The following is a 26322-nucleotide window of genomic DNA, read 5'->3' as shown; positions in this document are numbered from 1 at the left end:
TTTTTCTGTTTTGCATATAGGGTTATCATTACCATCTTTTAAAATTCCATATATATGCATTAGTATACTGTATTGGTCTTTATCTTTCTGGCTTACTTCACTCTGTATAATGGGCTCCAGTTTCATCCGTCTCATTAGAACTGATTCAAATGAATTCTCTTTAATGACTGAGTAATATTCCATGGTGTATATGTACCACAGCTTTCTTATCCACTTGTCTGCTGACAGGCATCTGGGTTGCTTCCATGTCCTGGCTATTGTAAACAGTGCTGCGATGAACACTGGGGTACACATGTCTCTTTCAGATCTGGTTTCCTCGGTGTGTATGCCCAGGAGTGGGATTGCTGGGTCATATGGCAGTTCTATTTCCAGCTTTTTAAGGAATCTCCACACTGTTCTCCACAGCGGCTGTACTAGTTTGCATTCCCACCAACAGTGTAAGAGGGTTCCCTTTTCTCCACACCCTCTCCAGCATTTATTCCTTATAGACTTTTGGATAGCAGCCATCCTGACTGGCGTGTAATGGTACCTCATTGTGGTTTTGATTTGCATTTCTCTGATAATGAGTGATGTTGAGCATCTTTTCATGTGTTTGTTAGTCATCTGTATGTCTTCTTTGGAGAAATGTCTGTTTAGATCTTTGGCCCATTTTTCGATTGGGTCATTTATTTTTCTGGAATTGAGCTGCAGGAGTTGCTTGTATATTTTCGAGATTAATCCTTTGTCTGTTGCTTCATTTGCTATTATTTTCTCCCAATCTGAGGACTGTCTTTTCACCTTGCTTATAGTTTCCTTTGTTGTGCAAAAGCTTTTAAGTTTCATTAGTTCCCATTTGTTTATTTTTGCTTTTATTTCCAATATTCTTTGTTTCAATTTTGAATTTCCTATATAATTTAAGATTCAAAATATTTCTGGTGAGGGAGTATCCTGTTTTGTTGTGAATCTGAATCTGTCTGGTTTACTTGATGAAACCAAATCTGTCTGGTTTGCTTGGAAAACATACATCTCATGGTGGTACTGCCTTTTCGTCCTGGTGCTAATCAACCTAAAACAAGAGAACAGTTTTCCCCCAGGATCAGATAATTTTTGAAATTCTGGATCTGCATCTCTGCTTATTTCAAGTAATTAGGATGACATTCTAACCAACTCCTCAGAAACTATGTTGCACTATTTCTTTATAATTAAGGGTAGGACTAAGCAGAGTCCTTTTGAGAGGAAATCAAAGAAATAGCCTGGTGGCTCAGATGGTAAACCATCTGTCTGCAGTGCAGGAGATCCGGGTTCCATCCCTGGGTTGGGAAGATCCCCTGAAGAAGAAAATGGAAATCTACTCCAGTACTCACACCTAGAAAATCCCATGGACGGAGGAGCCTGGAAGGCTACAGTCCATGGGGTTGCAAAGAGTCGGACACAACTAAGTGACTTCACTTCACTTCTTCAAAGAAATAGTAATCAGAAAGGTTAAAGGAATGAAAATATGTGGCTTGCTTATTTTCAATCTAGCCCATAAGCCTGTTTCTCACCTTACTCAGATTAAGGATAATGTATTAGAAAGTTAATGAAGAAACAAACTGTCAGTTATTTACATTGGAAAAGTCTTAGCATCTAGATAAGGAGAATGAAAAAAAAGAAACATAGGGAAAATTTTACCAAGAGGAAGCCAGTGGGAGTGAAATAGATATGGGAAAAAATGTGATCTTTTACATGGAGAAGGTAGAGCAGTAAAGAAATTTAAGACTAAGTAAGTTAGTCTTATGTCACATACATAAATAAAAGGACCTATTTTGTATTACAGATAATGAATAGACACACTGTCTGAACTTTGTGCATTCTATATTTAAACAAGCTGTTTAGAAATCTTCTGACTATGCATTTTTGAATAATTTATATTCAAAATACAATTTGTCATCTATAAAGATGTTGATGGAACTGATTTGCATTAAAACATTCATCATGATTCTGAGTAAGAAAAATACACAGAATCACAGAGCACTTAATTATGTTTCTTTAAAAATAAGTGTCAAGAAAAGCATTTAAAAGTAAGATAAAATGTACTACCTAAGGGAAAATTTTATCTCAGAATTCAAAACATTGTATAGCTGTGCATGGGATAATAGAATTATTTTATGGATTTTAATGTGTACAGTGGGCCTCCCTTGTGGCTCAGCTGGTAGAGAATGTGCCTGCAATGTGGGAGACCTGGGTTCGATCCCTGGGTTGGGAAGATGCCCTGGAGAAGGGAAAGGCTACCCACTCCAGCATTTTGGCCTGGAGAACTCCATGAACTGTATAGTCCATGGGGTCGCGAAGAGTTGGACACAACTGAGCCACTTTCACTTTCAGTGTATATATTATGTTGAAGGTTTTTTATTATTTATTTTAATGGCTTTGCTTTTCTAAATGAACTCAGACTCCTTCCTTCTTTTCTTGTTTAAAGTATGATAACACATTTATAGGATACTTGGAAAATACCGAACAAGGTTACAGTTTCAGTATATATCGCAATTATTTTTTTAAAAAGATAAAGATTTCTAGTTGGAGTTTCAATATCAAACTCTCAAAAATTAATAGAATGAGTAGACAGAAAAGTAGAAAAGCACTATGAACCAGTTCAACATAACTGAGATTTATATAGTTTTCACGCAATAGCAGGATACAAATTCTACTCAAGCTCCCCTGAACTGTAAACCAGGAGACATTGGAACATATCTCGGGATATAAAACAGGTACAAAAAGGTCATGGGCAGACTCCTTTCTTTCATCAGTTCCCTGTAGGTTCAGGATATCTCTCTTTCCAATTAAGAGATATTTGATCTGCATTGGTAATTTTTGGAATTGTACTTGTGCTGATACTATTTTCTATCTTTATACTTTGATTTGTAGCTGGAAAAACTATTTCTTTTACTTTTTCTTGGTAGTCCAGTAGAGTCCAATTAACAAGGCACTGGTTGAGGCTGGAGACTTTAGCCCAGAGCTGTGATTTGCAAATTAAAAAGGAAGACATTCTGTTCTGGAACCCAGTTCCTATTAAATAAGCTGTATTTACACGTAGTTATAAGACCTAATGGAGATCAAAAGCGTTGGTAAACTATTACCGAGAAATACAACATGTATATGAATAACACATTATGAAAGGAGTTACTTGTTAACTCACTAGGTAATCAGATATTTTGTAGATGGGTATTATCAAAATGGAATAACATTCTAAAAGTTATATATATAGAAATAGTTTGTGGCACATCTGATATTCCTTTCCTGTGTGAAAATTTAGATAATATATCTTTGGAAATCTTGTCATTTAGAAGATAATTTTAATTATTTTTGTTGTTATTGATGATCTGTTAAGGTTAGATTCTTTTCTTTCTCTTCTCTCTTAAACTTTCCACATCTTCCTTTGTAGAAAGAGGCAAGGGAAAACAGCAGGACAATTTGAGTTATTATTACTCACATAGAAATGGGAGATTGGAAAATTAGCATCTAGAAAGTAAAATATTCCCCCAAGATTAACTCATTAATACTTATTAAATGGTAATGTTTTTAATCTGCTTCTCCTTTTTTCTGTATCCTGACTCTGTATATTCCATATTTGTGGTGACCTATGCAGATGACACCACTCTTATGGCAGAAAGTGAAGAGGAACTAAAAAGCCTCTTGATGAAAGTGACAGAGGAGAGTGAAAAAGTTGGCTTAAAGCTCAACATTCAGAAAAATAAGATCATGGCATCTGGTCCCATCGCTTCATGGCAAATAGATGGGGAACAGTGGAAACAGTGTTAGACTTTATTTTTTTGGGCTCCAAAATCATTGCAGATGGTGATTGCAGCCATAAAATTAAAAGACGCTTACTCCTGGGAAGGAAAGTTATGACCAACCTAGATAGCATATTAAAAAGCAGAGACATTACTTTGCCAACAAAGGTCCATCTAGTCAAGGCTATGGTTTTTCCAGTGGTCATGTATGGATGTGAGAGTTGGACTGTGAAGAAAGCTGAACGCTGAAGAATTGATACTTTTGAACGGTGGTGTTGGAGAAGAATCTTGAGAGTCCCTTGGACTGCAAGGAGATCCAACCAGTCCATCCTAAAGGAGATCAGTCCTGGGTGTTCATTGGAAGGATGGATGCTGAAGCTGAAACTCCAATACTTTGGCCACCTCATGCGAAGAGTTGACTCATTGGAAAAGACCCTGATGCTGGGAGAGATTGGGGGTAGGAGGAGAAGGGGACAATAGAGGATGAGATGGCTGGATGGCATCACCGACTCGATGGACACGAGTTTGAGTAAGCTCCGGGAGTTGGTGATGGACAGGGAGGCCTGGCGTGCTGCGGTTCATGGGGTCGCAAAGAGTCAGACATGACTAAGTGACTGAACTGAACTGGTTAGATGATATGGGCTTCGCAGATGGCATTGGTGGTAAAGAATTCAATGCAGGAGACTAAAGAGACATGGTTTTAATCCCTGGGTCGGGGAGATCTCCTGGAGGAGGGCATGGAAACCCACTCTGTTCTTGTCTGGAGAGTCCCATGGACAGAGGAGCCAGGCAGTCTATGGTCCATGGAGTTGCCAAGAGTTAGATAGGACTGAAATGACTTAGTACAGCATAGCATACACATTAGAAAATATAAAAGATTGATAATAAATGTGGGTTAAAATACTATTTAATACTATTCTTTGTAATTTGTAACCCAGTGTATTCTTTGTTGATGTATGTATGAAGGGATATGGTGAGAAAATGAATTCTCTAAGAAAAAAAGTAGGAATTTATATTATTTTTGAGCAAAAATATTATTTATAGGAAACAACAAATAACAGTATTTTATTTCTCTTTGCTGAAAATTATGATTATCTGCAGCTAGGATAAGGAAAAAAAAAACAATAATAAATTGAGTAAATATTGACTGAATTTCGTATCATTACCTAGATGATTTTGATTCCTAAATCTGTGCGTCCTTTAGGGTTTCCCATAACAGGTTGTTCAGGCCAAAAATCTAGGACTTATTCTTAATTCATTCCATTACCTTATATATACACTTAGCAGCAAATTCTATAGATTTTACATTCCAGATAGATCTTAAATCTATCTACTTCTCTCATCTCTCCACCATCCTAGTATAATCTATCATCATTTGTTTAGAATAGTGCAGGAGCCTCCTAGGTGATATCTCCGCTTTCACTCTTTGTTATATTTCACTCTGTTCTCCAAATGATATTCAGAATGATCTTTAAAACCTTCCCTGCTTAAAATCATCCATATGCTAGGCAACCATCTTATTATTTGGAAAACTTGAATATAAAGAAAATCAAGTATTTATTTTACTTTTCCTGTACTATTAACCATATAATTGATGAAGAAAATTTTTTACAGAAATATTTCAGCTGATAAAGAAGTAATGATAGAATTATAGTCATCAGCATTTTACAACTCTTAATGAAATATTATAATAGATCTAAGTAGTTAACACTGGTTGCATATATATATATATATATATATATATTTATAGACTTCCCTGGTAGCTCAGCTGGTAAAGAATCCGCCTGCAACGCCAGAGACTCTGGTTCAATTTTTTGGGTTGGGAAGATCCCCTGGAGAAGGGATAGGCTACTCACTCCAGTATTCTTGGGCTTCCCTGGTATCTCAGATGGTAAAGAATCTGCCTGCCGTGTGGGAGACCTGGGTTCAATCCCTGGGTTGAGAAGATCCCCTGGAGGAGGGCATGGCAACCCACTCCAGTATTCTTGCCTGAAGAGTCCCCATGGACAGAGAAGCCTGATGGGCTACAGTCCACGGGGTTGCAAAGAGTTGGACACGACTGAGTGACTAAACACAGCATATATATATATAGAGAGAGAGAGAGACAGACAGACAGACAGACAGACAGAGAGACAGAGACAGAGAGAGTATACTATATGTTTATCTACCTCCTGTTTAGAGTACGTAGCATAAACTATGAAGCAGTCTTGTTTGAAATTCTAACCTGAATCTGATTAAACCTTATCTCACTACCAGTTTATAGGAAATACAGGAGACAGAAGAACATGTTAAGTGACACAGGGAGGTCCAGTCAGGAAATCCAGAATTGGAAAATCTTGTAGGACTCAGTTTTTTCAACAAATAAATTACAGGGGAAAAAAGTAAAGGAACAATGATTTATAGATTTAAAGTGTCAGGAAACTGATTAATTGCAATGTCTGGGCCTTGTTTTGATTCTGATTTGAACCAGTAAACTTTTTCAGAAAATGATACACAGGGAAATTTGAACACTTATCTACATAGTTGATGATTGTAATAAATTATTATTGAAAATAATGTATAATGGTGATAATATTGATTGTGGTTATAAGAATCCTTATCTTTTAGCGATACATACTAAAATGAAATGATGTCTGAGGAGTAGGTAGGGAATAAGTAAAAGTACCGATTAAGCAAGACCAGCTATAAATTAATAATTGTTGAAACTGGATAATAAAGATGTCAGGATCCATTTTGCTTTTCTCACATATGTCTTAATTTCCTTTAATAAAATTGGAAGCAAAACAAAAAGTCACTGTGCCTATAGTCAAAAGTATTTATCTTAGCAGGTTCTACCTAATATGACCTCTACTTAGCTCATCTCTGCCATGTTTACCTTTGTTCAGAGTAGTTCTTCCTTTTTCTCAGGTATTACAAGTTCATTCCCATTTTAGGGCCCTTGAAATTGCTGTTCTATCTACAACCCTCTTTTCCTGGACCTTTAGTGTCTGTTCCCTCTTAAAATTCAGGTCTCATTTTAATTTTTTTCAGGTCTTATTTTAGTGTTATCCCAGAAGAGCTGGCTGTGATAATCTTTTCATCTTATTTGTCACAACACTTACCATGATTTGACATTTTCTTTTATATTTATTTATTGACAGTTTCTACCATTAGAGTGTAAGCTGCATAGTAGTGGTGATAAGATCTTGACTAGCATGTTCACTTTTAAATTCCCAGCACTTCAGGTGAATACCTGGCAATGCAGCTGGCGGTTAATAAATGTTTTGAATGAATCAATGAAATGTTTGTGCAGCTGGTGAATTATTAATCTTTTACATTTGGAATATTAACAGTATATACTGTTGTTGCCTAATGAAAGTATTTAATATTCAGCTGGCATTTTCATCATTAATGTTTTCAAAGACTCATGTATGGGAGAATTAACTATGTAGCAAAGCTTCAGAAAGATTTTTTAAAATTCACAAAATGTCACATTTTCTCTTAGCATTTATTTAAAAATATTTATATTTTGGGTAATTAATGTCACATCATGTCTAAAAGCTGTTTTTCATATCTGGATAAGCAGAGGTTAAGTTTTATGATATGTGTTTATATGTGATATAAAAATTTGGCAAACATTTCTTGGCTTATGTGAATAATAGACACTTATAATTATGTCTTCCATCAAGAGGGAACTGAGAAATAATTTATAGGTAAATGCATAGAGGGAATGAGACTGTAAAAATATGTACAAATAAAAATATGTACATACATATATGAGGTATCATTCAAAATAATTGCTTAAGGAAGTTGTTCTTTATGGTTGTTGAATAAAATGATATGTTTCACTGGTAAAATAACTTTTATCCTAATATTTATAAGTAGAAACTCAAAAGACTGGTAGATTTTCTCCTCCTCGTGTCCTCAGAATACTTCCGCTCCACAGCACGTTTTGAGCTCCAGAGCTGGGCTGGTTTTGCTATGGCCAGGCTGGTTCTTCTCACCATCCTCCATGTTTGGCACACAGGAGTCTTAGATCATGGCCTTTCCACTGGAAACATGATGCTGTTGCTTCTCGCCTTAACTCTCTCCTGTTAGTTGCTACAGACCAGAGAACTTCTTTAGATTTGACTCTTGATCAAGACATGTTTTATTCTAAGTGGGCTTGTTTGTTTGCTCTTTTGCTTATTTCCCCATTTATTTCTTTTTTTAATGCTAGTTTATTGTGGTTTGTCATGTAGAAAGCACTAGCTTTGAGATTTTAGAGAATAAGATAGAAATGAATATGACATAATATACTTACTCCAAGGATGTTTGCATCCTTGGATAATTGCACTTTTTTGGAACATCTCTTCTGGAATTGCCTTTAGAATGAGTTTTTACGTTATCTATGTGCTCATTCATTTATAGTCCTATCTTAGGTTTAGGAGGAGTCAGAGAAAATGAGCCTTTCCTGTCTCCCTGGGAGAGGGCTATAAAGACAGAATTTCATCAGGCTCCAGGGTCCTCATAGGACCTAGTTCTCCACCAAAGGAAGTGCGGATTTCCCTTGTCCTGGTCCTGGCCTTGCTCCCAAGCTTATCCTCCAGTGTTTAGAAGTCATTCAGTTCTCAAAACCCCCTTCCTTTAGTTGTCTAGCATTTTCACTCAGGGAAGAAGGCTGCTCACCTGTGACAGGGTCCTGGGGGAGTTGTCATCCTCCAGGATGGTGAGCAGAGACCTCCATAGTACCTTATTTTCCATCCATTGTGCTTAGAACCTGAAGACTGGAGAGTCTCGGGGACTCTCAAGGCTGGCTATAGGGGTTTTGGTGAGTTGTCCTGTTTCTTCCTGTCCAGAAGGAAGCTCAGTCTGACTTCAAGATGATGTCTGGTTCTCAAGGGATTACCAGTGCCCACAGGCAATTCCAGGTCAGATGAGGATGCCTCTGGAGGCAGAGCGGGCTCTGGGGAAGGACTCAGTTTGGGGGCTTCAGTCTCACATAGTTCACTGACCTGTTTCACCAGTGAGTTTGGGATGTGGTCTGTGCTGCGGGTTCATGGGTATCCATGCAGTACAGAGGGTAGGGGTGCAGGCACTGGAGTCCCGGGACTGATTAAGGCCCTGCCGGCACTCCTCTGTGGGTCATTTGGGGCGTGGGGTGTGCACTTAAACAGGGTGTACAGGAGGCCTGCAGTGGGTGAATAGGGATCTGCCAGTAGAGAGATGGCATGCCATGCCGTGGCAGCCGTGTGGAGTGACTTGGATGCTCTTGGCCGAGCCCTTCTCAGCTAGAAGGAGTAGAGTGGTTAGGACCCAGCTGGCAGCTGGGTGGATGCTGGGCCCCATTTCCACCTTCAGGTGTAGAGCAACTCCTCCAGTTTGTTAACTAATGATAACTTACTTATCCATTCTCCCTCTAAAGGACATTGAAGAGCCACTTTTTCTTTATTAAAAAAGAAATTATTGCACTGAGCTTCTTTGTAAAAGCAATAACACTTTTTTAGGATATATAATTTATGTGTTTAAGATTCACAAATGAATTTGATGTTTGCTTAGGTGCCTTAACATTGTACTAAGTTTTTTGAGAATCCCTTCCTTTCTTCCTCCTCATTTATTTCTCTTTTTCTCTCCCTTTGTTTGAAAATTTAAATTATTCTCTTATCAAATTTCAGTTATTCAGTATAGTGTTATCAACCATGATCATCATGTTTTACTGCAGATCCTCAGAACTTATTCATCTTATAGCTGAAAGTTTGTGCTCTTTAATAACCTTTCCTTTTCCCCCACCAGCAGCTACTTTTCTACTTTGTATCTATGAGTTTGAGGTTTTTTAGAAAAAATGCTACATATGAGTGATACTGTGTCTCCTGATGTGAAGAACCAACTCATTGAAAAAGACCCTGGTGCTGGGAAAGACAGGGCAAGAGGAGAAGGGGGCAATAGAGGATGAGATGGTTGGATGGCATCATCAAGTCAATAGACATGAATCTGAGCAAACTCCGGGAGATAGTAAAGGACAGGGAAGCCTGGCATGCTGCAGTCCAGCTGACCCAAAGAGTCAGACACAACTGAGTGACTGAACAGCAATGCAGTATTTGTCATTCTCTACATGGTTAATTTCACATAGCTTAATGTCCATCTATGTTGTTGTTACTGGTAGGATTTCTTTCTTTCTCATGGCTGAATAATATTCCTGTGTGTGTGTGTGTGTGTGTGTGTGTGTGTGTGAGAGAGAGAGAGAGAGAGAGAGAGATCTCCTTTATCCATTCCTCCATTGATAGACACTTAGGTTGTTTCCATATCTTGGCTCTTGTGAATAAGTTCACAGTAAACATGGGAGTGGAGATATCTTTATGCTATTCTATTCTAATTTTCTTTGGAAATATGCCTAGAAGTGGGATTGCTGTATCACATGGTAGTTCTGTGTTTAGTTTCTTGAAGAACATCCATATTGTGTTCCGTAGTGACTGCATCAATTTACACTCCCATTAATCGTGCACAAGAGTTCTCTTTTTCCATATTCTTGCTAACACTTATTATCTCAGTGCATTTTTGATGATATTCATTCTAACAGGGGATATCTCACTGTGGTTTTTTATTTGCATTTCTCATTGATAAATTTTTGTTTTTGAGCACCTTTTTATATTCCTGTAGTTATTTATATGTCTTCTTTGGAAAAGTGCCTTTTTGGTTCCTCTGCTTCCTTTTAAAATCAGATTGTTTGGTTTTTGCTGTTGGGGTTATGCATTCATTATGCATTTTGAATAGTAACCCCTTATCAGATATTTGATTTGCAGATATTTTCTCCCTTTCAGTAGGTTGCATTTTCATTTTGTTAATTGCTTTCTTTGCTGTGCAGAAACTCTTTAGTTTGATGTGGTCCCACTTGTTAATTTTTGCTTTTGTTTCCTTGCTTTTGGTGTTAAATTCAGAAAGTCATTGCCAAGACCAGTGTCAAGGAACTTAACTCCATTTTATTCTAAGAGTTCTACCATTTCAGATCTACTTTCAATTTGTTAATCCAGTTTGAGTTGATTTTTGGGTATGGTATAAGATAGATAGGAGTCCAAGTTCCTTCTTTTGCATGTGGCTGTCCAGCTTTCCTGACACCTTTTATTGAAGAAATTATCCTTTCCCCATTGTATATTCTTGGGGGAACCAGTTTTTTAAAAAATCTTTAACAGGAACTAAATAAATAAATCAGAAAATTTATTTAGTCATGCTGTAATTACTCATAATGAAATTGAGTTGTTGCCACAGTTAGTTTTATGGGAAAAGGACAGAGGTCCTGTATTTTCAAAATGCAGAGTTGGGTGTATCTTGCAAAAATCTTTTCTAACTATATCAGAGCATAAGGTATTGTGCATAGGTCTTTAGGTTAAAGATAGTCCGGCTGAATCATTTGTGTCTCAGGAAGTTTCTTGCTTAACTAAACTGTGAATGGTTTTCAAAGACATGACAGGACCTGTGAAGTTGAGTGTATATGTTTAAAAAAATCAACTTAAAATAAGGAAGGAGTTTTTGAAAGAGCCAGACATCTTACTTGTAGCTTCATGGGTAGTTGGTTTTTCCTTCAGTTTGATGGCCATCAGTAGGAAGTCTACTTTTCCTATGGTGATGATGTCTATAGCACCTCCTAGTATAAAACCCAGAGCCTGCAAACCACCCAATAACTATCAGTATTGATTTTAGGTCTTTCATATTTCTGTGAATGACTGTCAGAGAACAAAATTAGGAGTATTGGTAAAAGTTTCATGTGCAGAATTTTGTTGCCAAATGTCTAGCACAAGCCTAAGATGATTGCTGATTGAAAGGGCCTAGCTGAAGAATGCTAACCAGTCATTCCCAAGTTGTCTTATAGAACCCTGAAAATGTTATGTTCTGAATTCTCATCAGGAGTCTACTTAATAATTAATTCACTTTACTGTGCAACAGAAACCATCACAACTTTGTAAATCAACTATGCTCCAATAAAAATTAATGTAAAAAAAGAGTCTATGTAAGAGATATCTAGGTCTGTATTTCCTTTGGAGGATGATGGAAAGAGAATGGGATAGAAGGGATGGGGGTAACTGTTATTGAAAAGCAGTACGTTATATGGAAAGAATGTGGGCTGTGGTGACGAAGGTTAGTAGCTTTGGTGGTAGGAGTTGTGGAAGATTTCTTTTGATTGTCTCTGTTTTTCAACAGAATGAGACTTTTTATTGGGCATGTGTGTACCTGGCTTGAAGATACAAAGGTGAATGAGAGACTTGTCTTCTGCCCTTTAGAGAGAGATTTACTATTTAAACAGGATAGCAGCTTGGTTCTACTGTTAGTTCACATTTCTTCCAGTTTTCTTGGTTTGTGCCCAAGTTTTAGACTTAGTTTTCTCCCTGTTGTTCTTTCTTCTCTCCTATTTTTATTTTTTAATATGTCATTGATTGAGGAATTCAGAGAGAGAGGGGAGATACTTGCAGATTGATTCAGGCCATAAAGTTAACTTACATTTTATGTTGGGAATCCGCATATATTTCTTTACTCTGACTTATTGTCCTCTATGTTAATATTTCAGAATTACTAAGACTATACCTGATTCATGGAGTTAATTTCTTACACCCAGATATCCTTGCTTTCTGATGCTAAAGTAGCTTGGTCAGAACTTCAACTCTTAATTTGTTCCTCCATAACTATTTTGCTGTCGTTTTTAAAATGGGGACCGTTTTTAAGGTCTTCATTGAATCTTTGTTACAGTATTGCTTCTGTTTTTTTGGCTACAAGGCCTGTGAGCCCTTAGCTCTCTAACTAGGGATTGAACTCACACCCTCTGCATTGGAAAGCAAAGTCTTAGCCACTGGAATGCCAGAGAAGTCCCTAGTTTGCTGTTTTAAATGCAAGAAATCAAACTTCATACTATATGCCTATGCCAATGCAATTTTGAAAAAGTATGTGTTCATCATATTAAATAAAATTATTAATATTATTTTTCAACTGGAAGAGAAAAAAGAATTCTCTTAAGTGTGCCTTGAAATTCGTAATCTGAAAACAGTAGTCTAGTTGATAACAAAGATTTTTTAAGCAGATAGCCATGATATTTAAATTAAAAATGACTTCTCTGGACATTAGTACTGAAACTAAGAGAAAATATGTTCCAGAATAGCAATATATGACATTATTATCTTATTTGAGAAACCATAGCTTACTAACTAGAGTTAGTTGTGGCTCAGATGGTAAAGAATCTGCCTTTAATGCAGAAGACCAGGGTTCAGTCCCTAGGTCGGAACTGAAAAGAGAATAGCTGTCCACTCTAGTATTCTTGCCTGGAGAATTCCACGGAAAGAAGAGCCTGGTGGGTTAAGGTCCATGGGGTCGCAAAGAGCAGGATACGACTGAGCAACTAACACTTGTATTGAGTCTCAGCATTATCCAATTATTTTTCTTCTGTTTCATGGCATGGCTTACACTTCCTACTCTGGACTGCATTCTGTTATGTATGTACCACTGGAGGCAGGGATAGATGAGGGAAAATTGTAGTGCAAGTTCTATTGATTTGCAGGTTTTTGGTGTAGTTTTTGAGAAGAGTCTAATGATACTTAGTAATATTAATTTCCAGTTTTATAGACAACAAACTGAGGTCTCAAAAGATGACTTTCATCAAGATTACAAGTGGTATACCAGATTTGGTTTGTTTTTTGTCCTCCTATCCCCATTTCATGGGCACAGGAGCTTCAGTTAGTTTGTTCATTGCTGTATTCTCAGTGCCTAGAACAGCACTTGGCACATGCAGATGTTGGAATTAATTTCTTAGGGTTAAACTCCATAATGATGATTCTGTGTACCCTCTTATATTCTGGCGTTAGGCATGCATATTAATGTGTGATCTGCAATATTAAGATAAATAAGAGAACACCAAATACCTGTTTAGGAAAGAACAATTTCTAGATACATTACCACATTCACTTGCTCGTCAGGGTACAAGATTATTGTGAACAAGTCTGGATATAATGACCAGTGTTCATAAATGAGAATGAAGGAACAGCTGTTCATTTAATAGTCTTTTAATGAGATGCATAAAATTCAGTCCGTTTTTCTATTTCTTTGCAATTTGGTTGTTTCAGTTTTCTTAGATGTCTTTTGGGTACTTCTAAAGTAATTATGTAGTTTAGGAAGTTGGGAAATTCGGAAGTTGATGAGATGGGAAGTAGATTGTTTTATGTGTTTTCCCCCCCTCTATCCACAAACCTACTTCCAATCTGTATCTGTATCATCTTCATCTCTGTTCTTTCTCCATCCTTAATCTTTCTCAAAATCCTTTGTTAAACATAGCTTGGTCGTTTGTAGTTTGTAGCAGCTAAAAAGCTGCTACATTTTTAGTTTTCACTAGGAAAAATCATTTCTGACAGTACATTTATTGTTTTTTCTTCAGATATGTAGGTCACAGGTCTACTTAACAGGAGCAGGATACAGGTCACTAAAATGTAGAAATTTAATTAATATATTCAAAAAACAGATGTGACTTCTTTTCTGCTCTTTTCTTAGCCTTTATTTTTAGTCATTTACATATTTTTAAAGTGTACTTTGACACAATGTTTTCATGCTTAATTTTACTGGTGAGAAAATTTCCTTTAATTTGCAAAAAGCCATTTAAATCAGCTTATGACATCTAAACATATGGAAAATATATTTCTAAATTACATTTTCAGACCATTTTGGAATGTGGTGACCTCAGAAATTGACACATATTTTCTTAGCACTTGATTAGAAGAATAGACATGATATGCTCATTGAGACGGAGAAGGCAATGGCAACCCTCTCCAGTACTCTTGCCTGGAAAATCCCATGGACAGAGGAGCCTGGTCGGCTGCAGTCCATGGGGTCGTGAAGAGTCGGACGTGACTGAGCAACTTCACTTTCACTTTTCACTTTCATGCATTGGAGAAGGAAATGGCAACCCACTCCAGTGTCTTTGTCTGGAGAATCCCAGGGATGGGGGTGCCTGGTGGGCTGCCGTCTGTGGGGTCGCACAGAGTCGGACACGACTGAAGCAGCTTAGCAGCAGCAGCAGCAGCAGGTCATTGAGAGAAATTTTAGTATTGACTTGCACTACATGACAAATTGCTCTTTAAAGTAACTTTTTTCAATATGATACTAATTATTTAATACTTTTTAGAAAATTAGTGATCTCATTTCCGCTTCAGAAAAAAACCTCTACATATCAGACAAAGGTATTTTTATTATCCCTATTTTGCAGAGTAAGTTTTAGGCAAATCATTTGATTTCTCAGTTTCAGTTTCCTTATCTGGAATGTCAGGTCCATGAATCAAGGTAAATTGGAAGTGGTCAAACAGGAGACGGTAAGAGTGAGCATCAACATTTTAGGAATCAGTGAACTAAAATGGACTGGAATGGGCAAATTTAATTCAGGTGACCATTATATCTACTGCTGTGGGCAAGAATCCCTTAGAAGAAATGGAGTAGCCCTCATAGTCAACAAGAGTCCGAAATGCAGTACTTGGGTGCAATCTCAAAAATGACAGAATGATCTCTGTTCATTTCCAAGGCAAACTATTCAGTATCACAGTAATCCAAGTCTGTGCCCCAACCACTAATGCCGAAGAAGCTGAAGTTGAATGGTTCTTTGTAGACCTACAAGATCTAGAACTAACATCAAAAAAAAGATGTCCTTTTCATCATAGGTGACTGGAATGAAAAGTGGGAAGTCAAGAGATACGTGGAATAACAGGCAAGTTTGGCCTTGGAGTACAAAATGAAGCAGTGGAAAGCCTAACAGAGTTTTGCCAAGAAAATGCACTGGTCATAGCAAACACCTTCTTCCAACAACACAAGAGATGATTCTACACATGGACATCACCAGATGGTCAATACCAAAATCAGATTGATTATATTCTTTGCAACTGAAGATGGAGAAGTTCTATACAGTCAGCAAAAACAAGACCTCGAGCTGACTGTGGCTCAGATCGTGAACTCCTTATTGCCAAAGTCAGATATAAATTGATGAGAGTAGGGAAAACCACTAGACCATTCAGGTATGACCTAAATTAAATCCATTACAATTATACAGTGGGAGTGACAAATGGATCCAAGGGATTAGATCTGATAGAGTGCCTGAAAAACTGTGGACAGAGGTTCGTGACACTGTACAAGAGGTAGTGATCAAAACCATCCCCAAGAAAAAGAAGTGCAAAAAGGCAAAATGGTTGTCTGAGAAGTTACAAATAGCTGAGAAAAGAAAAAAGTGAAAGGCAAGGAGAAAAGGAAAGATATACCCATCTGAATGCAGAGTTCCAAAGAATAGCAAGGAGAGATAAGAAAGCCTTCCTCAGTGATCAATGCAAAGAAATAGAGGAAAACAATAGAATGAGAAAAACTAGAGATCTCTTCAAGAAAATTAGAGATACCAAGGGAACATTTCATGCAAAGATGGGCACAATAAAGGATAGAAATGGTATGCTAACAGTATGTTAGTTGTATTCTATCTTTTATATACATCTTCAGTATGTATGCTATCTTCTGCTAACAAAAGCAGAAGATATTAAGAAGTGGCAAGAATACACAGAAGAACTGTACAGAAAAGATCTTAATGACCCAGATAACCCCGATGGTGTGATCACTCACCTAGAGCCAGACATCCTGGAGTGCGAAGTCAAGTGGGCCTTAGGAAGCATCACTACGAACAAGGCTAGTAGAGGTTATGGAGTTCCAGTTGAGCTGTTTCAAGTCCTAAAAGATGATTCTGTGAAAGTGCTGCACTCAGTATGCCAGCAAATTTGCAAAACTCAGCAGTGGCCACAGGATTGGTAAATGTCAGTTTCCATTCCAGTCTCAAAGAAAGGCAATGCCAAAGAGTGTTCAAACTACCACACAGTTGCACTCTGCTCACATGCTAGCAAAGTAATGTTAAAAATTCTCTAAGCAAGGCTTCAACAGTATGTGAACCAAGAAATTCCAGATGATCAAGCTGAATTTAGAAAAGGCAGAGAAATCAGAGATCAAATTGCAACATCTGTTGGATCATAGAAAAAGCAAGAGAGTTCCAGAAAAGCCTGTACTTCTGTTTATTGACTACGCTAAAGCCTTAGACTGTATGGATCAAAACAAAGTGTGGAAAATTCTTAAAGAGACAGGAATACCAGACCACTGTACTTGCCTTCTGAGAAACCTGTATGCAGGTCAAGAAACAACAGTTAGAATTGGACGTGGAAAAACAGATTGGTTCCAAATTGGGAAAAGAGTTTGTCAAGGCTGCATATTGTCACCCTGCTTATTTAACTTACATGCAGAGTACGTCGTGCGAAATGCCAGGTTGGATGAAGCACAAGCTGATATCAAGATTCCTGGGAGAAATATCAATAAACCTCAGATATGCAGATGACACCACCCTTATGGCAGAAAGTGAAGAAGAACTAAAGAGCCTCTTGATGAAAGTGAAAGAGGAGAGTGATTTTTACTGGCTTAAAACTGAACATGCAAAAAACTAAGATCATGGCATCCGGTCTCATCACTTCTTGGCAAATAGATGGGGAAGCAGTGGAAACAGTGACAGACTTTATTTTCTTGGACTCCAGTATTACTACAGCTGGCGACTGCAGCCATGAAATTAAGACACTTGCTCCTTGGAAAAAAAAATCTATGACCAACCTAGACAGCATATTAAAAAGCAGAGACATTACTTGGCCATCAAAGGTCCTCTAGTCAAAGCTTTGGTTTTTCCAGTAGTCATGTATGGATATGAGAGTTGGATCATAAAGAAAGCTGGGCACTGAAGAATTGATGCTTTTGAACTGTGGGTGTTGGAGAAGACTCTTGAGAGTCCCTTGGACTGCAAGGAGATCAAACTAGTCCATCTTGAAGGAAGTCAGTCATGAATATTCATTGTAAGGACTGATGCTAAAGCCCAAGCTCCAGTACTTTCACCACCTGATGTGAAAAACTGACTCATTGCAAAAGACCCTGATGCTGGGAAATATTGAAGGCAGAAGAAGGGGATGAGAGAGGAGGAGCTGGTTGGATGGCATCACCGACTCAACGGACGTGAGTTTGAGCAAGCTCTGGAAGCTGGTGATGGACAGGGAGGCCTGGTGTGCTGCAGTCTATGGAGTTGCAAAGAGTGGGAGATGACTTAGTGACTGAGCTGATCTGCAAAAAGGGCTTTGTACAAGATAATCTCTAGAGTCTCTGCTATATCTGAAATTCTCTGTTGAAAACCATTTCAAGATGAGGATACAGAGGCACCCAAAGTTAAGCAGCTTGGTTAAGTTCAGACAGTCAATTAATAATGAAACCTTAATATCTGACTTTCTGACTAACCTGTTTTTTTGATACTTTCACACAACCCTTATACCTGAAACTGCTATTTCCCTTCTTTACTGAAAGCACATCAGTTTACAAAAATTATTTTACATATATAATCCTTTTTATTTTCTAAAAGCTCAAGTATATGTCTGTAGTCTCAAGTTAAATCCTTATAATTTAGTAGGTGCTTATTCATATTTTTAAAAGGAGGAGGTCTTTATAAATAGAGGTTCCCATACCAAACAAAGGGCTTTCCTGGTAGCTCAGTCGGTAAAGAAGCTGCCTGTAGTGCAGGAGACCTGGATTCGATTCCTGAATTGGCAAGATCCTCTGGAGAATGAAATGGCAACCCAGTCCAATATTCTGGCCTGGAAAATCCTATTTGCAGAGGAGCCTTGCAGGCTACAGTCCATGGGGTTGCAATAGTAGGACATGACTTAGCAACTAAACCACCATACCAACAAAGGCAAATCAGAAAACAAAGCATATTTTAAGCTGTGTCGTAGGAGAAATAAAGTAAGTTAAAGTAAACTGATCTTATATATAGCAAAAGAAAAAAACAGAAAAAATTCTTAAGTGACAACTCTTGTCCATCCTTTTTGTGTAAACTATTCCACAATTTGTATTTGAATGTGTGATAAGCATTGGAATGATTCACACTTTCTGCTGTTGGCTAAGTATATCTCCATCATGAGTGTTTATGGAAAGAAGTTTTGTGTTAGTGGGAAAACTGGGTTAGGTCTTCTGCCTTTAAGGGTCTGTGATTGAATCCCCTCCCCACTCCTTACCTTGGTGGTGGTTCCCCATACATCTTTTCAGGATGCATCTGTTTTGTAAATTATGACATTTTATAGAGATATAACATATTAATTCCTAGATGAGCCAGAAGGAGATATTTTAAGATGGTAGTCAGGACTGATCAAAACAAATTTGTATTTCTTTGTAAAATCTGGCTAATTTTTCCATAAGAAATATGATCATTCCATGAAATAAATTTGTTAAATATATCAGTTTGCTCTTATCTTTCTTGTTTTTATATAAAGTGCTCCCATTAAAAATTTTTTTTAAAAGAGCTTGTGTTGTCATTTTGGTGCTTTTGAATAAGAATACTTTTTATTCACTTTTTCCTCTAAGCAAATCTCTCACAAATGTTTTTCAGCTTACACAAACAGGTCATTGTCACATTTTCTTTTTTTAAGTTATTTGAAGGAATCTTACTGATTATTTAATTTTAACACCTGATTTTAGCAGAAGAGAATAGTTAGGGCCACAGAGGTTAATTAGTTGACCCATGATAATATAGTTAATTAGAGACAAAAATGATTGGAACTTGGGTATACCAGTTTCCCAGACTAGAACTCTTCTGTTTGATGAAGAGCTATCTGGATTCTTACCTATATCCAGCTAGATTCATAGTCTTGATTTTTCCTGAACTCCTTCTTTCTAGTGCCATTTTTTAAAAAATCATAGTAATTAATGTCTGAATCAGAATTTGAAATCTAAAAGCTGCATTATAATAGCTCATACTTAAAATATAGCTTCATATGGAGCTATAATTCCTCACAGTTGGTTTTCTATTTGATGTTAGATCTTCGAATTTTTGGATTAAAACCTAGTGGGCCAGTTTAAGAAACACCGTGTTCAGAATTGTAGGTATTTGCAACCCACTCCAGTGTTCTTGCCTGGAGAATCCCACGGATGGGGTCGCACAGAGTCGGACATGACTGAAGTGAGTTAGCAGTAGCAAAAGCATATTTATTTTCTGTCTTAGTCTTGAGAAGTTATTTACTTTGTTTCAGACAGTTGCTTCACATAATATTTTGTGTGTAGATGGTTGATAGAATGATGATTCTGTGATTTATGATTTATTAATGATTTATTGGTTGAAAACAAAACCAAAATTTAGTGTGGGTTATTATTATTACTATTAATATTGTTTAATAACACATAGTCAACATTTCCATGGTTATAAGACCCTTACTTTAATTTGTTGTTGTTATTCAGTCACTCAGTCATGACTGACTCTTTGGTACCCCATATACTGCAGCATGCCAGGCCTCCCTGTCTTTCACTGTCTCCCAGAATTCGCTCAAACTTACGTCCACTGAGTCAGTGATGACATCCAACCATCTCATGCCATCCAACAGAGATGTTGGATGTCGCCCCCTTCTCCTCCAGCCATCTGTCTTTCCCAGTACCAGGGTCTTCTCCAATGAGTTGGCTCTTTGCATCAGGTGGCCATAGTATTGGAACTTTAGCGTCAGCATCAGTCCTTCCAGTGAATATTCAGGGTTGAGGGTTGATTTCCTTTAGGATTGACTGGTTGATCTTGCTTTAATATGTAAAAGACTCTTAAAGGATCATGTAAGGAAAGAATACTATGACATACCATAAAAAATACTCAGAAATAGAGGAAACATCATTCTAATTAACCAGTAAAGGGGAAAAATAAGGAAACAAATGATTCTTCTATTTCTTACTTATATTATGTAAGTAAACAATTTTCTGTGAGTCTATAGTGTTTACTTTTTTTTTTTTTATCATACTCTGAAAAAGTGGTGTAGTAAAGCTCATTTGTTCTTGGGGGTGTGCTAATAGAACAAGGCCTTGGAATAGTGATGCTGCTCCTAATACTCTGGGAGACTTGGAAACGTGACTTGAGTCACACAGACCAGAATTTATATCCCAACTCTGTCACTCACCATCAGCCTTAATTTGGGCAACTTTCTTAACTTCTCTAATCCTCAATATTCTTAACTATATAAAAAAGAAATTATAATACCCATTTTGCAGTGTTATGTAAATGTATTACCTTAGACTCTCAAAAACTACTCATTGCCATTTGCTCTCCTTTACCTGTTACCTGCAGACCCTTCCCCCCATCTCTTCCCTGTCACTAACCTAGTTCCTTCTGATGCACCATAAGGCTCAAGTGTAGGACTCTAGATGGCAGGTAATTGGAGCTCAAGAAATGATCTGGAACAATTAGTCAGCTCACCCCTAGCATTCAGTACTATTAATACATTGGATAGATTGCTTTCCAGGAGCAGAAGGTCCCTTCAGTTCGGTAACATCTTTAAGAACCTCCTTCGGGACCTTGGATCCTCCCAAATACAGTATTTTTCCTAAGGAGTTTCTTAAAAAGAGTATTAATAGTTGTTAATTTTTTTAGAGAGAGTCCTACACATCTAAATATATTTTATAAACTGTCCCAAATTAGGTTGGGTTTCCCTGGTGGCTCAAATGGTAAAGAATCCACCTGCACTGCAGGAGAACTGGATTTGATCCCCAGGTCGGAAAGATCCCCTAGAGAAGGGAATCCACTCCAGTCTTCTTGCCTGGAAAATCCCATGGACAGAGGAACCTGGCAGGCTATAGTCTATGGGGTCGCAAAGAGTCAGACATGAGTGGGTGACTTAGCATGCAAATTAGGTTAATAAGGTGGTTTGTTACTCCTACTTAAAAAAAAATTCTGAAGCCTCAGCCTTTAGGTTTATAATAAAAAACAAAGAGTTTTTATTTTTTAAATATCTTTTAGTAATTTAAAAAAATTTATTTATTTTTAAATGAAGGATAACTGCTTTACAGTACTGTGTTAGTTTCTACCAAACATCAACATGAATCAGACATAGGGACCCATGTCCCCTCCCACTTGAACATCCCTCCCACCATCCTGCCCATAGTACTTTTAAAAAATAAAAACGTCATGATTTTCAGGCAAGTTTGTAATATTTTAGGCCTTTTTGGTAGCAGTCCTGTCCTTTACTAACATCATCTTCCTAGGTTATGAACATCTATATGTATAAGCAGTTGGTCTAAAGCAGGAGTCTGGAGATCTTAGAGAGATGTTCTCATAATATATATTCTTACTTTTGTGGTAACACTATTATTTTTATACTGTGAAGTTTTACTGTGGATTTACCTGGGTGTCTGTGGGCTGGACCTGGGAATTGGATAATCTTTTAAATATTGCTTCAGAAACTGGGTACAGAATTACCAAAGATGAGCCCATCTATCAACTTTTGGGTCAGAAGTCATCTGTGAATTGACACTCTCCGTGTTGGCAGGTTCAGTCTGCTCTCTTTCTCTGCTAGGACAGTTAATGAAATGGAAGATGGTGTTGTTAAAGAGAAGGATAAAATGAAATGAAAGATGATGTTAAAGGGAAGGATAAAGAATAACGTTTCTCTTTCTTTCTTGCTCAGAACATTATTGCTGTCATTTGGGTTGGTAGTATCTGGAGGGATTTATTCAAGACATTTTCCACCCCACCTCATTTTCCTATGGCAAGAAAGAAATTTGAAAATGGACTAGAGAATTTTTATTTGAAAAAAATGAAAATATTAAAGAAGTTTTAGATCATTGTTATAGCTCGAATAATGTGTTTTCACCATGTAACTGAGTTAGCTCTTATCAAAATAGTCTCAAGGGTAAGTTCATTAAATTTGGTTGTGTCATTTATTTCTACAAGTCAGTAGGTCATCAACTCAAGTGGAATTTTTTTTTTGTTATTCAAGTTTTTATTACGTTATTTATTATTTAAATAATTTCATCTTTGTAGAAATTTTCTTCTTGCAACCAAAATAAAATGTTGTGATTTTATGAATAAGCTGCTGAGCTGAGCAAAAGCTATGGTTCAGACTTAATCCTAATTTGTGTTCTATTTTAGATCTAAATTTTATGTAAAAGGTACCTCGTATGGCCAAAAAAAATTAGTTTTAATAGTGTAATAACTTGACTCAGAATTACACTCAGTGGATATGGATTGAACACTGAACACTGGTTCATTATGGAAGGAATTAGTTGTGGAAAGAGAGTCCAGGGATGCATAAAGAATGGATTCTTCCATCAAGGAACTTACACTGAAGTAAGGAGATAATTTTAAATAAAAATAATTACCTAGAATTCTTGGAGCTGAAGACCTCTTCAAACCTTGGAAGTTAGTTGAAGCAAAAATCGTAGTAGCGTGGTGATTTGCCTGGCAAGTTTGTCCATGAGTCTGAGACAAGGTTAGCTGCATCTCCTATGCCAGAGGTGGCATGGTTTCATGTCTGGGATTCCGAGCAAAGTACAAGTACTGTTCTATTTGCTGTTAGGGTTAAATCCTGCTTAACAGTGGTTGGAGAACCAGGAAATCAGGGAGAGGTAGCAGGACTTAGGTACGGGATAGAAGGAGCAACTTAGGTACAGGATAGAAGATGGATGGCCAGAGTCAGATGTCAGGACACGACATTATGAATCAAGTGGGCCAATTAAGAGCAGACAGGAAGGGAAGAGGCAATGTCTGACTTAGCCAACTTCCTTTAGAATTTGCCCTGTTAGCGATGGAATATTTTAAGCATTGTATGAATAGGTTTTCGAGTTACAGTCCACTTTTAAATGATTCAATCTAGATTTTTCTCCCATTTCTCCTGCTTCATGATTTGTCTTTTTGTTCTTAGTCACACCTTTTTCATCTCCTTAGGAGTGTAATTCTTCTTGGCCACCACTTTGGCTCCAGCAGGTCATAACCCTAGCTCTTCTTTCTTGGCAGTGATGTGCCTTCCCTGAATCTGCAGGGATCCAGGGTCCACCCTGGCTGATGTTGTTTTCACCTGGCTCCCATTGACCTTGCTCACAAACCTAGGATAGCTGGGACACTCTGCCTTTGCTTTGGAAAAGCACGTCTTGACCCTGTGGTACTTAGACATGGCCTGTGTAGTGCTCATGATGGAAATCACTACACTGGAGGCTGACTGTGGTACACTGCTCCAGCCAGCTGAGAAGCTAAAAATGGAATGCATCCATGGGCTGTTTCTTTTTAACACTTACAGCTCAGACACTTTGCACTCGTACTCCCAGCATCCTCTGCATTGAGGCCTGATAAGTGCTGTTTTGGTCAGCTTCTTAATAGAAATATCCGTGGAAGGAAGTGGTCCATCTTCTTTACCCATTCATAGCACCATACTCTTCATAACTGATGTCCTGCTGTCTTCATAACCTTATCTGTCCAAGTATAAGACACATTTTTTTTAAATTTTTATTAGTTGGAGGCTAATTACTTTACATCATTACAGTAGTTTTTGTTATACATTGAAATGAATTAGCCATGGATTTACATGTATTCCCCATCCCAGTCCCCCCTCCCACCTCCCTCTCCACCCCATCCCTCTGGGTCTTCCCAGTGCACCAGGCCTGAGCACTTGTCTCATGTACCCAACCTGGGCTGGTTATCTGTTTCACCCTAGATAATATACATGTTTCAATGCTGTTCTCTTGAAACATCCCACCCTCGCCTTCTCCCAGAGTCCACAAGTCTGTTCTATACATCTGAGTCTCTTTTTCTGTTTTGCATATAGGGTTATCGTTACCATCTTTCTAAATTCCATATATATGTGTTAGTATACTGTAATGGTCTTTATCTTTCTGGCTTACTTCGCTCTGTATAATGGGCTCCAGTTTCATCCATCTCATTAGAACTGATTCAAATGAATTCTTTTTAATGGCTGAGTAATATTCCATGGTGTATATGTACCACAGCTTCCTCATCCATTCGTCTGCTGATGGGCATCTAGGTTGCTTCCATGTCCTGGCTATTATAAACAGTGCTGCGATGAACATTGGGGTGCACGTGTCTCTTTCAGATCTGGTTTCCTTGGTGTGTATGCCCAGAAGTGGGATTGCTGGGTCATATGGCAGTTCTATTTCCAGCTTTTTAAGAAATCTCCACACTGTTTTCCATAGTGGCTGTACTAATTTGCATTCCCACCAACAGTGTAAGAGGGTTCCCTTTTCTCCACACCCTCTCCAGCATTTATTGCTTGTAGACTTTTGGATAGCAGCCATCCTGACTGGCGTATAATGGTACCTCATTGTGGTTTTGATTTGCATTTCCCTGATAATGAGTGATGTTGAGCATCTTTTCATGTGTTTTTGTGCCATCTGTATGTCTTCCTTGGAGAAATGTCTGTTGAGTTCTTTGGCCCATTTTTTGATTGGGTCATTTGTTTTTCTGGAGTTGAGCTGGAGGAGTTGCTTGTATATTTTTGAGATTAATCCTTTGTCTGTTGCTTCATTTGCTATTATTTTCTCCCAATCTGAGGGCTGTCTTTTCACCTTGCTTATAGTTTCCTTTGTTGTGCAAAAGCTTTTAAGTTTCATTAGGTCCCATTTGTTTATTTTTGCTTTTATTTCTGAAATTCTGGGATGGGGGTCATAGAGGATCCTGCTGTGATTTATGTCGGCGAGTGTTTTGCCTATGTTCTCCTCTAGGAGTTTGATAGTTTCTGGTCTAACATTTAGATCTTTAATCCATTTTGAGTTTATTTTTGTGTATGGTGTTAGAAAGTGTTCTAGTTTCATTCTTTTACAGGTGGTTGACCAGTTTTCCCAGCACCACTTGTTAAAGAGGTTATCTTTTTTCCATTGTATATCCTTGCCTCCTTTGTCGAAGATAAGGTGACCATAGGTTCGTGGATTTATCTCTGGGTATAAGACACATTTTTATCTCCCAGTCACTCCTCAGTAAAGAGGGAATTACCTTTATTTGAGATTTTGGGTTTCTCTCTGATTATCAGGCATTATTTTTAATACAAAACACAAAATATTGTTTGGGAAAGACCTATTAGCCTAGAATTACCCCAGTCGGTGCTCACTGAAATATTTTCCCTGAATAAGGTTGACAAAAAGATAAGTAGTAAGATAACAAAAAATAAGAATAATTTAACAGAGATTTAGTAATTATTTCTGATGGCATAACCTTCAAGTGTTGGTTGTCTTAATAACAGAGAAAGAGCAATTAAAAAAGCAATACCATAAGATGTGCTGTTTTAGCAATTACAAATGCATATTTATGACCGAAAAAAAAAACAGCTGTTCTAATCTTATTTGAATGACTTTGGACAAAAGCTCAGTGACTGATTTGATTCCAAAAGTCCTGTATCTCAAACACTTTAGAGGAAATTAAAAGTTACATATAACTATGTAAAAGAGGCATCTCTCACAGGGCTTCTGTTGGCAGACTGAGGTCTGAACTGTTGCCCCTAATCTGTACCACATCCCATCCTTCTCAATTGCCCTGACCACTGGATTTTTAAAAAATTCTCCTATTATGCTGTGTATGTGCCCCTTTGGAATGCACCTATTTTGACTTCATAACTGCATTGCTGGGTTCTCTGCTGCAGCAACTGCCTCTTTATCCACAGGGCATCTCTGAACCACCTTGGTGACTCCACCTCTAGACTGACTCAGTCTGTCCCACTGGGATCCTCTAAGTCTGGAGCCTGGGAGGGAGCTGAGAAGGTTTTTACCAGAGGTGGAGTTACCTTGAGGGTAATGAAGC

At 37.7% G+C, this 26322-nt stretch overlaps 1 protein-coding gene and 1 pseudogene across 3 annotated transcripts in view; one reads left to right on the top strand and one right to left on the bottom strand.

The window, feature by feature from the left end:
* NUBPL (NUBP iron-sulfur cluster assembly factor, mitochondrial) overlaps positions 1-26322 on the top strand; it is a 238166-nt gene that overhangs the window by 140784 nt on the left and 71060 nt on the right. The gene's annotated exons all lie outside the window — the stretch shown is intronic.
* Positions 8220-18813, bottom strand: LOC110122908 (cell division cycle-associated protein 3 pseudogene; annotated as a pseudogene).

This window comes from Odocoileus virginianus, chromosome 16 (genome assembly GCF_023699985.2).
Source record: "Odocoileus virginianus isolate 20LAN1187 ecotype Illinois chromosome 16, Ovbor_1.2, whole genome shotgun sequence".
In the NCBI taxonomy this organism is placed as follows: Eukaryota; Metazoa; Chordata; class Mammalia; order Artiodactyla; family Cervidae; genus Odocoileus; species Odocoileus virginianus.
This window is presented reverse-complemented; position numbering and strand designations above follow the sequence as displayed.